The sequence below is a fragment of the Nomascus leucogenys genome, chromosome 6 (genome assembly GCF_006542625.1).
Source record: "Nomascus leucogenys isolate Asia chromosome 6, Asia_NLE_v1, whole genome shotgun sequence".
Lineage (NCBI taxonomy): Eukaryota > Metazoa > Chordata > Mammalia > Primates > Hylobatidae > Nomascus > Nomascus leucogenys.
The window spans coordinates 117,926,056-117,944,865 of NC_044386.1; the positions used below are offsets into that span (position 1 = coordinate 117,926,056).

General features: G+C 39.6%; 1 protein-coding gene and 1 pseudogene across 3 annotated transcripts in view; both read left to right on the plus strand.

The window, feature by feature from the left end:
- Positions 1-18,810, plus strand: part of LRRC28 (leucine rich repeat containing 28) — a 135,750-nt gene that overhangs the window by 5,996 nt on the left and 110,944 nt on the right. The window lies entirely within an intron of this gene.
- Positions 216-2,871, plus strand: LOC101177781 (annotated as a pseudogene). The gene has a single exon (XR_004030380.1). The product of XR_004030380.1 is annotated as an endoplasmin pseudogene (transcript).

Here is an 18,810-nt window from a genome sequence, read left to right on the forward strand (position 1 = left end):
GTATAAGAAATATTTTGACAAGGATTATAGCCTAGATTTTCCCATGTTTGTTCTTTATGTATAAAGAAAAATTTGTGAGTGGATTACTTATTAGCTATCTGCCATAGCCCAGTGGGGTAGACTTTGTTCAGAGAATTGACCTTTGCTTATAAAAGTTAAATTTGTAGGCGGACCACGCGGCTGGAGGTGTGAGGATCTGAGCCCAGGGGTGAGAGGGTGGAGGCGGCTCTTGCAATCGAAAGGGACTTGAGACTCACCAGCCACACGCCGTGAAGGCCCTGTGGGTGCTGGGCCTCTGCTGCATCCTGCTGACCTTTGGGTCGGTCAGAGCTGTTGATGAAGTTGATGTGGAAGTTACAGTAGAAGAGGATCTGGGTAAAAGTAGAGAAGGCTCAAGGATGGATGATGAAGTAGTACAGAGAGAGAAAGAAGCTATTCAGTTGGGTGAATTAAATGCATCACAAATAAGAGAACTTAGAAGTGGGAAAAGTTTGCCTTCCAAGCTGAAGTTAACAGAATGATGAAACTTATCATCAATTCATTGTATGACAATAAAGAGATTTTCCTTAGAGAACTGATTCTGACGCTTTAGTTAAGATAAGGCTGATATCACTGACTGATGAAAATGCTCTTTCTGGAAATGAGGAACTAACAGTCAAAATTAAGTGTGATAAGGTGAAGAACCTGCTGCATGTCACAGACACTGGTGTAGGAATGACCAGAGAAGAGTTGGTTAAAAACCTTGGTACCATAGCCAAATCTGGGACAAACGAGTTTTTAAACAAAATGACTGAAGCATAGGAAGATGGCCAGTCAACTTCTGAATTGATTGGCCAGTTTGGTGTCAGTTTCTATTCCACCTTCCTTGTAGCAGATAAGGTTACTGTCACTTCAAAACACAACAACGATACCCAGTACATCTGGGAGTCTGACTCCAGTGAATGTTCTGTAATTGCTGACCCAAGAGGAAACACTCTGGGACGGGGAACAATTACCCTTGTCTTAAAAGAAAAAGCATTTGATTACCTTGAATTGGATACAATTAAAAATCTCATTAAAAATATTCACAGTTCATAAACTTTCCTACTTATGTACGGAGCAGCAAGACTGAAACTGTTAAGGAGGCCATGAAGGAAGAAGAAACAGCAAAAGAAGAGAAAGGAGAATCTTATGATGAAGCTGCAGTAGAGGAAGAAGAAGAAGAAAAAAAGAAACCAAAGACTAAAAAAGTTGAAAAAACTGTGAATGGGAACTTATGAATGATATCAAACCAATATGGCAGAGACCATCCAAAGAAGTAGAAGATGAATACAAAGCTTTCTGCAAATCATTTTCAAAGGAAAGTGATGACCCTGTGGCTTATATTCACTTTACTGCTGAAGGAGAACATTACCTTCAAATCAATTTTATTTGTACCCACATTTGTTCCACGTGGCCTGTTTGACGAATATGGATCTAAAAAGAACGATTACATTAAGCTCTATGTGCGCTGTGTATTCATCACAGACGACTTCCATGATATGATGCCTAAGTACCTTAATTTTGTCAAGGGTATGGTGGACTCAGATGGTCTCTCTTTGAATGTTTCCTGCAAGACTCTTCAGCAACATAAACTGCTTAAGGTGATTAGCAAGAAACTTGTTCGTAAAACTCTGGACATGATCAAGATGAGAAATACAATGATACTTTTTGGAAAGAATTTGGTACCAACATGAAGCTTGGTGCGATTGAAGACCACTCGAATCGAACATGTCTTGCTAAACTTCTTAGGTTCCAGTCTTCTCATCATCCAGCTGACATTACTAGTCTACACCAGTATGTGGCAAAAATGAAGGAAAAACAAGACAAAATCTACCTCATGGCTGGGTCCAGCAGAAAAGATGCTGAATCTTCTCCATTTGTTTAGCGACTTCTGAAAAAGGGCTATGAAGTTATTTACCTCACAGAACCTGTGGATAAATACTGCATTCAGGCCCTTTCCAGAATGTTGCCAATGAAGGAGTGAAGTTTGATGAAAGTGAGAAAGCTAAGGAGAATCATGAAGCAGTTGAGAAAGAATTTGAGCCTCTACCCAATTGGGTGAAAGATAAAGCCCTTAAGGACAAGATTGAAAAGGCTGTGGTATCTCAGTGCCTGACAGAATCTCCGTGTGCTTTGGTGGCCAGCCAGTACGGGTGGTCTGGCAACATGGAAAGAATCATGAAAGCACAAGTGCACCAAACGGGCAGGGACATCTCTACAAATTACCATGCGAGTGGGAAGAAAACATTTGAAATTCATCCCAGACATCCGCTGATCAGAGACATGCTTCGACGAATTAAGGAAGATGAAGATGATAAAACAGTTTTGGATCTTGCTATGGCTTTGTTTGAAACAGCAATGCTTCGGTCAGGATGTCTTTTACCAGACACTAAAGCATATGGAGATAGAATAGAAAGAATGCCTTGCCTCAGTTTGAACATTGATCCTGATGCAAAGGTGGAAGAACCCGAAGAAGAACCTGAGGAGACAACAGAAGCCAAAGAGCAAGACAAAGACAAAGAAATGGATGTGGGAACAGATGAAGAACAAGAAACAGCAAAGGAATCTACAGCTGAAAAAGATGAATTGTAAATTATACTCTCACCGTTTGGATCCTGTGTGGAGAGGGAATGTGAAATGTAAGTCATTTCTTTTGGGAGAGACTTGTTTTGGATGCCCCCCACCAGTCCCCTTCTCCCCTGCACTGTAAAATGTGGGATTGTGGGTTACAGGAAGAAGTGGGTTTTTTAGCTGATTTTTTTTAAACATACCTCATGAATGTAAATTTGTACTATTTAACTGACTATTCTTGATGTAAAATCTTGTCATGTGTATAAAAATAAAAAAGATTTCCTCCCCACCAAAAGTTAAACTTCTGGTCTTGTGGTAGTTTCTCAGCTTCAGTTTTTTATTTATGAAAATAAGAATCTACTGTCCAGTAAATTGATGTTTATAATAGCTTATGGTAATACATTTTATTTCTCTGCAACCTTTTTAATCATCAAAGATTAAATTGTTGTATGTGTTTCTAATGCTGTATGGATTTTACTTTGTTTTCTCTTAGCTGTGATATTTGATTTATGTATATTAAAGAACTTTGTAAACTATAAAGTGCTATACAGATATGAGGTGATGGTGGGAATAGTAGCAGTCATCCCAAAGCCCACCCATTGCCTGATTATATCAGATACATGACAGCTTACAGCACAGTTTTTGCAAACAGGTAAAACATTACTTTTCCTAGAGTGCTGAAAACTAGTGATTCTTAGGGCTTTTGGAATATTCGCTGATGTTAAAATATAGTTCCTAAAGGAGAGTAGTGTGTGGAATTTTATTTACAACTGCAATACTGCCCAAAACTGGGGAAAACATTATTGAAAATATAGAGTATCTCGAATATGTTATTGCTTAATTGGCCTTTTCCTTATGGATTTTAAACAAGCTTGGGAATCTGTCAGTCACTTCCATTTTCATGTTGTTTTTGTGTTTCTTAGCATTGTTTTTTTTTTGTTTCCTGTTAACATTTTTGCGTGTGTGTTAAATGCCTTCTCTCAGCATTTTCCTCCTTTCCTCTCCTACCCCTCAGCATATTAGGCCTCTTGCTGAGAAGAGAAGATGTTGCTAATACATAACCTCTACTCTTCTCCCTTTTGCCCCTCAGTCGCCCAAAGCCGTGTAGTGGCTTGTATTTGTAGGATGATTGCATGACAAAAGTCCACAACTTGGTGAATGCTCATGTTTAGAACTAAAGCACAAGAAAAAGCCTTTTTGCACATTTAAAAGAACTTTTCAATTACAAAACGGGTATATGCCCTTATGTCAAACAACATAGAGGCATATCTGGAAAGCAATCCTCTCTTTGTCCAGTTTGTGAAGCAACCAACATTAATAGTTGGATTGTATCCTTCTGCTTTGGTTCATTCATGCTGCCATAACAAAACACCATAAAATCAGTGGCTTATAAAAAAATTTATTTCTTACTGCTCTGGAGGTGGGGAAGTACAAGATCAGGGTGCTAGAAGATTCGGTGTCTGGTGAGGTCTCTCTTCCTGGGTTCGTAGATGGTGCCTTCTTGCTGTGTTCTCACATGGTGGAAGGGGTCAAGGGTCTCTCCCCGACCTCTTTTAAAGGACATTAATTCCATTTATGAGGGCTCTGCTGTCATAATCTAATTGCCTCCCAAAGTTCCCACCTGTTTTTTTAATTTTAATTTTATTTTTAATTTTTTTTTTGAGATGGAGTTTCACTCTTGTTGCCCAGGCTGGAGTGCAGTGGCTCTATCTCAGCTCATGGCAACCTCTGCCTCCTGGGTTCAAGTGATTCTCCTGCCTCAGCCTCCTGAGTAGCTTGGACTACAGGCATGCACCACCACGCCCGGCTAATTTTGTATTTTTAGTAGAGACAGGGTTTCTCCGTGTTGGTCAGGCTAGTCTTGACCTCGGGTGATCCACCCACCTCGGCCTCCCAAAGTGCTAGGATTACAGGCGTGAGCCACTATGCCCGGCTGGTCCCACCTTTTAACACCATCATCATCTTGGGGTTTAGAATTTTAGTGTATGAATTTGGGGAAACACAAACATTCAGACTATACCACCTTCCACCTCCTTGCTTGTGTTTATGTAATTACATATGTATTTTATTTATATTTTTCCTTTTTAATAACAAAAAATCATACATATTTCTCTGGAAGTCTCTTTTTTCATTTCATGATATTCTCATTCCACTAACCTCTAGGCCAGTAGATATATGTACAGTCTTGTATGTATTTGTATGTTTATATTTAGGATAGCCTAAAAAGTAGGATTGCTGGACTAAAGGGTAGACATGTTTTATATTTCAGAATACTTTTAGGCCAGGCATGATGGCTCATGCCTGTAATCCCAGCATTTTGGGAGGCCAAGGCAGGCAGATCACTTGAAGCTAGGAGTTTGAGACCAGGCTGGCCAACATAGTGAAGCCCCATCTCTACCAAAAATACAAAAATTAGCTAGGCATGGTGGTGCCCATCTGTAGCCCCAGCTACTCGGGAGGCTGAGGCAGGAGAATCACTTGAACCTGCAAGGTGGAGGTTGCAGTGAGCTGCGATTGTGCCACTGCATGCCAGCCTGGGCAACAGAGTGAGACTCAGTCTCAAAAAAAATTTTTTTAAAGCAATATTTGATTATCATTTATTTATATAGCTGAGAAACGTTAAAACTTTTTGTTTTGTTTTGAGACAGCGTCTTGCTGTGTTGCCTAGGCTGGATTACAGTGGCGTGATCCTGGCTCACTGCAGCCCTGACCACCTGACTTCAAGTGAGCCTCTTGCCTCAGCTTCCTGAGTAGCTGGGACTACAAGCACACACCACCACACCATACCCAGCTGAGTTTTACATCTTTTTATAGAGATGGGGTCTCGCTGTATTGCCCAGGCTGGTCTCAAACTCCTGGGCTCAAGTGATCCTCCTGCCTTAGCCTCCCAAAGTGCTGAGATTACAGTGAGCCACTGTGCCTGGCCAGAACTTTTTTTTAAACATAAGCTGGTTTGTATTGAAATCTAGTTATATAATTGATAGGTGAAAAAGAAGTAGTTGTGGGGGCTGGGTGCAGTGGCTCATGCCTGTAATCCTAGCACTTTGGGATGCTGAGGCAGGCGGATCACTTGAGCTCAGGAGTTCAAGACCAGCCTGGGCAACATAACAAAATCCTGTCTTATAAAAAATACAAAAAAAAAAAATAGCTGGTTGTGGCGGCATGTGCCTGTAGTCCCAGCTACTTGGGGGGTCTGAGATGGGAGGATGGCTTTGAGCCCAGGAGGTTGAAGCTGCAGTGAGCCAACATCACGCCACTCCACTCCAGCCTGGGTGACAAAGTGAGACCCTGTCTCAAAAAAAAAAAAAAAAAAGAAGTAGTTAAGAAACATGATTTTGCTTCCTATCCTTTACCTTAGAAAATATTTTAAATACTTTTTCCATAATTATTTTAAATGCAATTCAGGAATTAAGTCTGATCTTTATGATTGTTTTAAGATAAATAGGATATTAGAAGTAATATAGGGTCTGGGTTTGTCACATGATAGGTATTCATGCAGTGGTAGAATTAAATAAATGAATATAAAGTAGAATTGCATAAGGACCATATTATAAAAGTTCCAGACTGAGAGCTTTCAAGAGCAGGAACTGTGTCTTGCGTTCTGTACCTTCAGTGCCTAGCTTACTGCTTAACATGTGTAGTACACATAATTTCATTCTATGTAGCAGCATTGTAGAATGTTTTAAAAATAAGATCCTATTTGTATGACACTGAAGACTGACTTTGACAGGCACTTAGGAGGAAGAGCATCATTCAATCAGTGTGTATTTGTTGAGTACTTACTGTGTACCCATCACTCTTCAAGACATTGATAATAGATATATCATGGAACGGCTTCTTCCCATGGAATTTTCATTTGTTGGAATTCCAAGTTTAAGGAAAAAAAATGAACTAAGACTCAATGGCATAATGTTCAATGGACAAGTCTACATACCTGTTCTGCTTGCCTTGAGCAGTGGCTTTATAGGTTCTATTGGAAGTAAGAGCTCAGAGCCACAAAGAAAACGAGCACTCAAAAAATTTCTCAGCAAGGCCAATTTTCTTCTGCAGAAGGGTGCTGCTGATAGGCCTAGCCACCATGAGAACACACAGAACAAAAGAGAACAACGCAGATTCTGTCTCTGTGTCTTTCCCGCATTAGCTGGGGTTGGACCACACAGTCTAAACTAGTCCCAACTGGCTAAACATTTAAACGTTCTTAGACAAGGTAGGCGCGTGATAGAGGAGAGAGGGAGAGGAGGAAGGGGTCACCTACAGACGACTAGAAAGCTAACCTATTTCCACATAAGGAAAGAAATGTGGAACAGGGCCGTGGCATGTCTAGGCATATTTAGACAGGTTAAGGCTCAGCAAAAGCGGGGAGTTGGGGGTGGAACTTGGAACTAGAGAATAAAGAAGAGGGGAACTGGACAAGCTGTTTGAAGAGGAACCTCGCTGTATCTAACAGTTCCACAGAACCTCAGGTTTACTGAGCAGTGCTGAGGTGGGGACCGAGCAATAGTGTATCCCCACTTCAGCGGGAGCAGCTCTTCTTTTGTTTGAGTATTGATGTTCTCTATGCAAACCCCCACATAGATGGGGTATGCAGAGAGGACCTCTAGTAAACAGATGAGTAGATAGGTCTTAAAGTTTGGCTGTGATATGGGATGGGCATAGTGGGAGGGGATTTGACAACAAAGGAGATTTTTCTTCTATTCTTCCCTTTTCTTTTGTTTTCCCTTTCCTTTTCCCCCCTCTTCTCCTTTCTAAGAGGACAGAGTAAATGCTGATAGGACATTCCCATTAGAGAGGAGTTGAACCTCTGGAAAAAGGGAATAATTAAAAGTCCAAGTTTCCTAAGAATGGGCTCCAGAGTACACATGGAAGGACTGACCTTGGGAATATATCCTTTCCTCCTTTGTAAAAGTAAAGAAAGGGAGAACAGGTGGAAAGACAGATGTGCACTGAGCGAGAGAGAAGCAGTTGAGAGAGTTTTTGTCTGATGCTGTCACCAGGTCAGACCATCTGCTTGGGAATGAACATTTGGGGAGAGGGTAGGTTTGAAGACTCACATGGCAGTTTGGCTAGAGAAAGATAGAATTGTTGGGTGTTATTTAGCAAGCAGTTGGTGACTAAGCTTATGGTGGAACCTTCTGCTCGTTTAGGGAACTTTCTCTTGCTGTACTCAGCTGTCTGAGGGATGGAGAAAGTAGACTGTGGCATTCATACAGATTTAGGTTTTTGCCAGGTGGGTGCAGTACAAGTACAGAGAGACTAAGGAGGTTTAGGATTTGGCCAAGAGAGTGATATAACATGAAATCTGAGTTGGATTGGAGGCAAATAAAGGAAGAGTGAATACGGAGAATGGAGGTAGGCCAAAGTACCCATTGATGTTGAAGAACTGCTGTATTGGGTACGACTGAGTAAGCTGTCTGGGGTATGGGACATTTTGGTGGCAGAGAAAGACTGTGGTCGTGGAGAAGTTTCTGATGATGACACGGTCTGAGTGTGCAAGGTGGAGGGGGCTGAGGTAGAGCCTTACAACCTTCCCTGCATCAGTCCCTGTGGTCTTTGTAAGAAGCAGAAGGAATATAGTGTGGAAGCAACAATCACCAGTCCTTTCTAAAACTCTAAAGTTCCTCAAGGGAGGAAATTAGTAGTGGGAGCATTTCGGGGCTGCAGTCCCAGGAAGGAGGTGTTTCATGGTTTGGTAGCAAAACTCAGGACTGAGAGGTAAGAGAGGTAAGAGATCAAAGTCCTATGGCTTAACCTCTTTGGACCTCAGTTCCTTTATTTACGACAAAAAAGGCCACAAGAGACTTGGAGGAAAACATAAAATCTCAACCTGGAAGCAAAATCACTTAATGAATCTGTCAACTTCTTTTCTTAATGGGAACAGTTGGCCTTCCTGAGGAAATGAAAGAGTAACTTGCCCAAATACTGATAGAGCTCTCACTACTTGCTAATTTTATTTTATAAATATGAATGGACAAAAAAGAGGTATCCAAATTTTAATGAAAGAGGGGAGTTTGGCTTATAGCTAAGCAACAGGAGCAGATGGATCCTGATTAAGCAGTGAATCTATGCAACAAGAGATAATTTAATTTAAAAATTATATTCCACTTAGTGAAGGAAAGAGAGATCCGTCAATCATGTTCCTGAATTGGGCTGGAAAATGAGTCACAGATGTTTTTTCTTTCCTATTAGCCCAGGAGAAAAACATTCCTGACTTTCTGCTTCAAATATGAACAGGCAAGTGAGAAAAGAATACAGATAGCAAAAACACGTAAAAAGATGTTCAACTTTTAGAAGAAGTGATAAAACACTAATTTTTACCTGTCAGATTGGCAAAGATTAACACCTAGCCAGGCATCGAGGCATACCAGCTACTTGGCTGAGATGAGAGGATCGTGTGAGCCCAGGAGTTTGAGGCCAGCCTGGGCAACATAGTGAGACCTTGTCTAAAAAAAAAAAAGAGATTAACACCTAGTGTTCAGAATAATTAATACCCAGTGTTGGAGACAGTTAGGAAAAGATACTGTCACATACTCCTAATGGAAATTAATGTTTTTGTTGAGTCATTGGGCCATATCTAGCAAAACTGCACATGGATATGTGTTTGAATTGGCATTTTCACTTGCAAGAATCTACCCAATAGAAAAGTCTGGTGAACAAGAATGTTCATCACAAAACTGAATATGATGAAAAATTGTTAAAACCTCGATATTCATCAATAATGGATTAGTTAAAATATGATAGCAGCTAGCACTGTTTAAGTCTTTACCAAGTGCTCAAACAGTTTTAAGCAAATGACATGTATTATTTAATCCTCAGGACAATCCTACGATGTACGCACTATTATCCTTATTTTATAGACAAGTAAACTAAGTCATAAAACGTACCTCAAACTGAATAGTGATTATAGTTGGAGATGAGTGGAGAGTGTGAGGGTAGGGGTGGAGGCTGAAAGAAACAGAGCCTTACTTAAGTGTTTATAGGAAAAGGGAAAGCTCTACTAGTAAGTTTGGTTTATATTACTTTCAGTAAATATTTATTTTTATAATTTGGAGTCAGTTAAAATAAGATGGTTAGAATATAGTATCACTAAGTTTTTATCAAGCTTTCTAATCAGTGAGTCTGAATATTTTGATTTACAGTGATGCATATGTTTGTGCCATATTGACATAGATGACTCTCTTAGCCAGTGGTTAGGTGAGGGTGAGAGAGGTTGATGGCTAGGAAAGTCACACAACTATATCCGCCACCCCCTCCTTGAATTTGGTGATAGTAGGATCTGGATCAAATAAGGATCAGAACACCCTGAGGGGAAAAACAGTAAGTTAAGGAGACGGCCTAAAAGAGCATCATACAGCCAAGTGCGGTAGGAGAAACTGGGAGCAGGAATTAAGTTTTGTCATTGGTTTGATTCATTTTGAATTCCAGAGCAAGGACTTCTTGTTTTTCTCCAGTCTGTTGGATCCTTGCAGCCTGAACTGCTGCTACGGTGCAGGGCCTCCATATCGCCATGATTGCACTGTGCTTGAGCTAGCTCTATATAAAAGCATCTCTGTTTCTTCAATTGACTGTGGAAATATGTGAGTATATCAAATAGGAAAGCATTCTAATGGTCTGTCAGTGTTTTAGTGTTTGTAAGTAATATGTGGTGCAGTTCTGGAAAGCAGCCATTGCACATTTATCCTGTCTTCATGATACACATGTGCCTGAAAATTAAGTTTTGTTACAACAGCTTCTTTTCCTGTTGAATTTTCAGGTTTAGAAGCTTTTCTGTCATTGTTACTGATTCCCTGTCAGTAATGTGGAACACTGATTCCTTGTCAAATAATTAAGAAACTCAAGCCTCTCACATGTCATAATGACTTTCGTTTTTCAGGAAAATGAACGTCTGTTCCATAACTGAACTCTATTTATGGAGTCATAGGATTTTAAAGCTAGAAGCTTTATTGATAATTTAGACAATTTTTCTTTTTGAGGAAACTAAGAAGAGGATAATGGCTGGTTCTAAAGTCACTTTTATGGCTTTTCAGTGCAAAAATAAGGTCTCCTAATTTGTGATCCAGTTAGTTTTGCTTCATTTTAGTTCCATAGATATTTATTGATAACCTCTTCCTAGCCTAGCACCACCATGTTGTTAAAATTTAACCACATTTATCGACTGTGGAGAAATGAAGTGCTGCATGTTAAGTGAATTTTCCCAGTTAATTTTTGTAAATTCTGTGTCTGAGTTTTCCTGTGAATAAAAGTCTAGCTTAATAGAAATATTTTAAAAACATGTATCATTCTTTGCTTTTTAAATAAAATATAGGGAACCTGACTTAGCATATACCCTGTAATTTGTAGTTTCTGCCTAGGGAGTTAGGAGGGGGACATTTAGAAAGAGGTGGCAGGGCTAGGGGTCTTTTCCTTAGAACAGACCATTATCTTTTGCAAGCAAAAGACTCAAAAGCATTGGTGTATGCATGTTTCCACAAGTTTAAATTCATTTTGCAAGCATTCACTATAATGAGGCACCTGTGTACTAGAAGTGAGATGCCAGTGTCTGTTACACCCATCGAATCAGTCAACAAATACATACGTTATGTAAGTAAGGCACTTGTACACCGATCTTGGAGCATGCTCCCCACCCACCCCGCCAAAACCAAACAGTTATGTCATAAACTTACAGAATTGTTCAAGCTAGGTGTAATTTTAAATCATTGATCTGGCTTAATGGGAATGTGTTTGGTATTCTATTTTTGTGTGTATTTTTATATTGCTTTGAAAATTTCATTTACAAAATCATACTTATGGCATGTTTATTAAATAGGTTTTTTTAAAAATAAAAAGCTGGAAAAGACACTTGATGCTTGTAACCTCCAACCCTTGTTTCTGACATTTATATAACTTTCAGTTTTAACAAATATTTTTAAGATAAACACTTCAAGAGGCATTTCAGCAATTTTTAATGCCTATTTTTTCTTTTGAAAAATCTTTTCTTGGCAATCAAATTTCTATCAAATTCAGAAACATTTTATTTTTGTAAATGTACTGGATGTATAGTGTTTTTTTATTTTGAGCTCATTCTGTAAGTTTTTGCTAAGTTAAAAATATCAGTCTTGATGTTTGTTTTACATTTTTTGCCAGAAAACATTTGCAGATTTGAAGATACTTAAAATATTTTCATTTACATTTCTTAAGATGACAATTTTAATCTCTACAAATGCTAAGCAAATACTTTCATTTATTTCTAAGGAAAATAATCTAAAACATTTATCATTCTTACAGTTAAGTAGTTATTCTTTATGTTTTACATTTGAAAGAGCTGACTTTAAGTGAAAAATCAGTAGTGAATATAAAGGTATGAATTCTGCACACTTTACCAGCCACATGTGCTATTAACTTTTTTTTTTTTTGGGGGAGGGTGCGGAGTTTCACCCAGGCTGGAGTGCAGTGGCACGAACTCAGCTCACTGCAACCTCTGCCTCTCAGGTTCAAGTGATTCTCCTGCCTCAGCCTCCCGAGTAGCTGGGATTACAGGCACCTGCCATCACGCCTGGCTAATTTTTGTGTTTTTAGTAGAGACGGGTTTCACCATGTTGGCTGGGCTGGTCTTGAACCTCTGACCTCAGGTGATCCACCTCCCTCAGCCTCCCAAAGTGTTAGGATTACAGGCATGAGCCACCATGCCTGGCCTTAACATTTAAATTAAAGTAAAATAATATTAAAAATTCAGTTCCTCCGTCAGATAGCCACATTTTAAGTGCTTCATAGCCACATGTGGCTAGTGTCTGCCATATTGGACAGCACAGAGAATGTTTCCATCATGGCAGAGAGAGAAACAAAGGAAAATGAGTAATTATTATAAAGTGAGTCAAGAGACAAAGGTAATGGTAACTAGGACCCTGAAGGCATTTACGCTACTGGGGAAGAAGAAAGAATGCTGGTTCCCTCGTTCTGTACCATTAGCCTGCTAGGGTTTCTGATTCCTCTGTTGATAAATATTGCTCTATGACATATATAAAAATGGAGGGAAATACTGGAGAAGGAATGGACAAGTTGAAAAGAGGTCTACCACAGTTTTTAAAAATCTGGACATGTGGTATTTAACTCATGTCGTGTACCTGCTCAGAAGCAATGACATCAAATTATTGATTCAACTAAAAAGCTTGTTAAGTGTGTTGTGGTAGTTTGTGAATGAAGTACTTTTTATTCCTTCAGTGCCAAGACTTCATTAGCTTTTTAAAAATGAAAACTAATTTATTGGGGTGAAACTGACATAACATAAAATTAATCCTATTGAAATGACAATAGGATTCAGTACATTCACCGTGGATGCAGCCACCTCTGTCTAGTTCCAAACATTTCGTTCACTCCAGAGTAAAACCCCTTACCCATTAAGCAGTTTCTCCCCATTCCCTCGCCCCCACCCTCAGCTCCCACACCCAGCCCTGGTAACCAGCAATCTGTTTTGTCTCTGGGTTAACTCTAGATATTTTATATAAATGGGATCACAAAATATGAAACGTTGTGTATCTGGCTTCTTTCACTTAGCAAAATGTTTCCAAGGTTTATCCAAGTTTTAGCATATATCAGTACTTCATTTTTTTTTTTTTATAATTCCATAGGGATTCCATTGTATGGCTATACCACCGTTTGTTTACCCATTCGTCTACTGATGGACATTTGGGCTATTTCCACCTTTTAGCTGTTGTGAATAGTGCTACTATGAACATGAAGGTACATGTTGAAGGACCTGTTTTCAGTTCTTTTGGGTACATAAATAAGAGAGGGATTGCAGGGTCATATGGTAATTTTATGCTTAACTTTTGAGGAGTCACCAAAAAGTGGCTGAGCCATTTTACATGACCACCAGCAATGCACAATGGTTCCAGTTTCCCCACATTCTTGCCAACACTTGTTATTTTTCTTTTTTGGTTAGTGTTACAGCTGTCTTAGTGGGTGTGAAGTGTCACCTCATTGTAGTTTTGATTTGCATTTCCCTAATGCTAATGATGTTGAGCATCTTTACATGTGCTTGTTGGTCATTTGCATATCTTCTTGGGAGAAATGTCTGTTCAGATCATTTGCCCATTTTTTAATTGAGTTGTTGTTTTGTTGTTGAATTGTAAGGGTTCTTTTTATAGTCTGGATGCTAGACCTTTGCCAGATATATGATTTGTAAGTATTTTCTCCCATTCTGTAGGTTGTGTTTTTTACTTTCTTGTAGTGGCCTGTAATGCACACAAGTTTTTACATTTTGATGACATCTAGTGTATTTTTTTTTTTTTTTTTTTTTTTTTTGAGACGGAGTCTCACTCTGTTGCCAGGCTGGAGTGCAGTGGCGCCATCTCGGCTCACTGCAACCTCTGCCTCCTGGGTTCAAGCGATTCTCCTGCCTCAGCCTCCCGAATAGCTAGGACTACAGGTGCGTGCCACCACACCCAGCTAATTTTTATATTTTTAGTAGACATGGGGTTTCACCATGTTGGCCAGGATGGTCTCCATCGCTTGACCTCGTGATCCACTTGCCTCAGCCTCTCAAAGTGCTGGGATTACAGGCATGAGCCACCGCGTCCAGCCTTATTTTTCATTTATTTATTTATTTATTTAGAGATGGAGTCTCACTCTGTTGCCCAAGCTGGAGTGCAGTGGCGCGATCTCAGCTCACTGCAACCTCCCCCTCCCGGGTTCAAGGGATTCTCTTGCCTCAGCCTCCAGAGTAGCTGGTACTATAGGCGCATGCCAACACGCCCAGCTAATTTTTTTGTATTTTTAGTAGAGATGAGGTTTGACCAGGTTGGTCAGGCTGGTCTCGAACTCTTGACTTCAAATGATCCACCCACTTTGGCCTCCCAAAATGTTGAGATTACAGGCTTGAGCCACTGCATCTGCCAGTGTATCTATTTTTTCTGTTGCTGCTCATGCTTTTGATGTAATAGCTATAAATTCATTGCCAAGTCTAAGATTATGGGTATTTACTCCTATGTTTTCTTCTATGAAGTGTGGTTTTAGCTCTTAAATTTAAGTTGTTGATCCATTTTGAGTTAATTTTTGTATATGGTATGAGATAGTGGTCCAAATGCATTCTGCTTTCTTCTACTTTTTATAACTTGTATAAGAACCCAAATGCATTTAATCTGTGACTTCTTTGAAATGTGTTGTTAGAAGGCAGGATGGAGCAGGTTTTGCCGAACCCTGAGTCCTAGTGGCTTGTAACAACACACATATTTCTTGTCTACACTGTACTAGTCTCTCAGAGCCTGGAGCCTCTGCTCAGGAATGAAGCTGACAAAACGTCCACCGTCTGGTGGTCACTGTGGAAGGGGTGAGGTCTTCTGCACTCAATCTTGTCAAGGCTTCCACTTTGGCTTAATTTCACTGACCAAGCTAGTCACTTAGTCATGGCCAGCTTGATGAAAGATGTGCAGTGCTAGCAGACTTCGGAAAGAGAAGGAAAGAAAGTAAGTTATGCACAGTGCCCACCAGAAAATACCACTGAACGTGGTGGTGTTTGCAAAATATTTGACGTATTTGTTCCAAGATAAAAAATTTTAAAACATTCCCATTTAAGTGGAGTCTAAAAGGATATGGTAAAGCAAAATCGATTCAGAATTTGGGGTAAATTTTATACTAACCGTGCTTGCCGGTTTATTTTTTCATTATTGTAAAGAAAAGTTGTTTAGCTAGATAATAATGTAAATGAGATTTAATGAAGAGAATCCTTGGCTTGATTTAGAGAAACAATTTCTAAGTAATTTAGTAGGAGGTATTTGAGTACATGTTATATTTATCTGTTAAACTTTTCTGTTTCAAATTGTGAGAAAAGAAGGTAATAATAGTAATAGATTTGAGAAGCACTGTAAGAGTATTGCTTTTATCAGGATTTTAAGTTTAAAAACATTAAAAAACTTCATAGCTTGTAAATCCTATGGATTAGGATACACTAATTTGTGTGACTTCCGTAATCCAACATTACAGCTTAGTTACCCAGAAAGTAACAAAAATTCTGACATTAATTTCTAGTTGTCTAGTCTCTTACATGCTGTACCTAAATTATAGAAGTATAAAAATTAAAACGTATAGCATTTCTCAGCTACATTGCTAAAAATATGGCATTAGAAAACAGAGTGATATTATGGAACACCAGTAGGTGTCAGTCACAGCCTGTGCAAGGGCTGATTACTTGCCAGGAGTTTTGGGCATCTATTCCTAAGTGTCTGTGTGGTGGTGGTGGTTTTTTTTTAATTTTTTTCAGACGGAGTCTCACTCTGTCGCCCAGGCTGGAGTGCGGTGGCGCGATCTCGGCTCACTGCAAGCTCCACCTCCCGGGTTCAGGCCATTCTCTTGCCTCAGCCTCCTGAGTAGCTGGGACTACAGGCGCTCACCACCACGCCTGGCTAATTTTTTGTATTTTTTAGTAGAGACGGGGTTTCACCGTGTTAGCCAGGATGGTCTCGATCTCCTGACCTCGTGATCTGCCCGCCTCGGCCTCCCAAAGTGCTGGGATTACAGGCGTAAGCCTCCGCGCCCGGCCGTGTCTGTGTGTTTTAAGGCATTATTCTAATGAACTACAATTTTCTCAAAGTGAATATGCTTATTTTTAAATAAAACACAATGTACCTACTTGTTAATAAAGACATAGAGATGCTCTATTGGCAGCAGAAGCATTATTTCAGTGCTTAGTTGTGTATAGAGCTACAGCTCAAAAGAACTAACTAGTTTGTCATGGAAAGATTAGAATGCTATTTGATGGAGCCAAGTAGACATCCAGAAAGAACGACTATGGAGTGTGTGAATTAGCCAGCTGTAGTATTGATATTAGCAGACGAAACCAGGTGAAGGTCTAACAGTCAAACAGCATTTCTTTTTGGACAAATCTTTCCTTTTTATAGGAACAGCTATAATTAAGGCCCTCCACCCACTGGTTCCCTAGTTTTTCTAGGATGCTTTGTATGTATGCCCATAAACGGAAGCGTGTATTCTCAAGGGAGATACTGATAATAAAAACAAAACATTCCAGGGATTTAGATGGAGCCACAAGGAACATCTGAGAAATGACTAGTTTCGATGGATCTTGTTGCGTATATCAGTATAGAAATATGGGGCAAAAAGAATCACAGCTTTCAGCATTTGAAAATGAAATACAAATGGTACTGTCAAGAGTGAGTATTCAAAAATGCTTCCTTGACTTCATAACAATATTCATATTCAGTGATACTTGGTTATCACAAAAGGGAAGGATATGTATATATAAGCAGTTTGTGATAGTGTTGCTAAGTATTTAAATACATCAGTATGCCAGTATGACATTAATAATGACATTTTCTGATTTAAAATAAACCACTGATTTTCCATTGTGTTCAGGATTTTTTAAAAGCTATTCCTTAGTATAAAATGTAAGCCTTTAGTGATCTGTTCCTTGCCATTCTCTGAAATCTTACATGTTCATACCCAATGGCCCAGACATACCAAACTAATGTCATTTGTCTTAGTGAGTGTTTAGATCTCAAATTGTATATAATTGATTAATCAATTGCATAACAGCTTATGCTGCACACAGCAGATCTTAAAATTCAATTTTAATTTTTTCAATTATAAAAGACACATGCTTATTTTTAAAAATTCAAGTTTATGAAAAATTTCTTGGTTTTTTAAAATAGTCAACTTTCTAGTCCCTAACACGTTAGTTTTTCTATTGACACGATTGTTTTTCTAACAGGATTTTTGAAAATGTAAGATTTCTTCAGGGAGTGCTGTTATGTAGTTAGAGCAGAATGGATTGTATTTGCAGTTTCCCAATTGTACTTACTCTCTTTTGGCGTTTCATATGTTGCTTCTTGTGCCTAGAAAGCTATACAGAACTACCCTCCTCTCCATTCCATGTCATCCTCTTACAATTTATGTGTTTTGGAACTCGGGTCAGACCTAATGTCTTCTAAAAAGCCATACCTGATTCATTATTATTGATACACAGTTTACCCTATAGTAGCTTGAATGTAAATGAAAAAAATTAGTTTTGACTCAGTGTGCTCCTTCAGCCTTTCGACTCTTTTCATATGTGTAAATTTGAACCCCCGTGTGTGTGTGTGTGTGAGAGAGAGAGAGAGATATTATATGTATATATATGCATATATACTTGTGTGTGTGTGTATGCAGACTGGCTTTCAGTTATTTACAGGAGGCTTTCTCCGCTACCCAGTACCTGCAGCAGAGAGAAGCCTGCTTTCAACCTGTGGGAGACTTGTTTTAGGATTCTTTTCATGGAAAGGCCAGCCCTTTTAGGGCTCTGACTTTTTCTGGGTAAAGGACCTAGGTTTGTCTGCCTTTCTCTCTCCTGCCAATGGCCAATTTCCTGCCCCTCTACTCTGATGTCTGGACCTGTGGCCAGGTCTGACACTCCCTTGGACCACATGAGCTCCAGCTTCCCCTGTTCATTTGGAGCTTAGTCAGGTCTTGTACCTGGGGGCCCTGCAGATTTCCCTTATTTTCTCTTGAGGAGCATGATTTGGGAATTTGGAGGATATATTAGTTTTTTAGGGCTGCCGTGACAAATTATCAAAAACTGGGTGACTTAAAACAACAAAAATGTATTCTCTGACAGTTCTTGAGGCGAGAAGTCCACAATCAAGGTGTGATTTAAATTGGTTCCTTCTCAGGGTTCTGAGGGAGCACATGCTCTTTGCGTTTCTCCTTGCTGGGAGTCGCCAGCAACCTTCGGTGTTCCTCAGCTTCCAGTTGTGTCACTTCAGTTTCTGGTTCTTCCCTCTCTCTGTGTCTGTGAAGCACATTTTTATTTCTTCCATGACCATGGATTATGAGGTTTGTGGTTTCTTTAAGGCAGGGGTCCCCAATCCCTGGGCCATAGACCCGGTACCTGTTAGGAATGGGGCCACACAGCAGGAGGTGAGTGGCAGGCAAGCAAGGGAAGCTTCATCTGTATTTATAGCCACTCCCTGTGACTTGCATTACCGCTTGAATGCCACCTCCTGTCCCATCAGCAGCAGCATTAGATTCTCATAGCACAAACCCTGTTGTGAACTGCACATGCGAGGGATCTAGGTTGCGCACTTGTTAGGAGAATCTAGTGCCTGATGATCTGTCACAGTCTCCCATCACCCCAGTTGGGACCATCTAGTTGCAGGAAAACAAGCTCAGGGCTGCCACTGATTCTTCATTATAGTGAGTTATGTAATTATTTCATTATGTATTACAATGTAACAACAATAGAAATAAAGTGCAAAA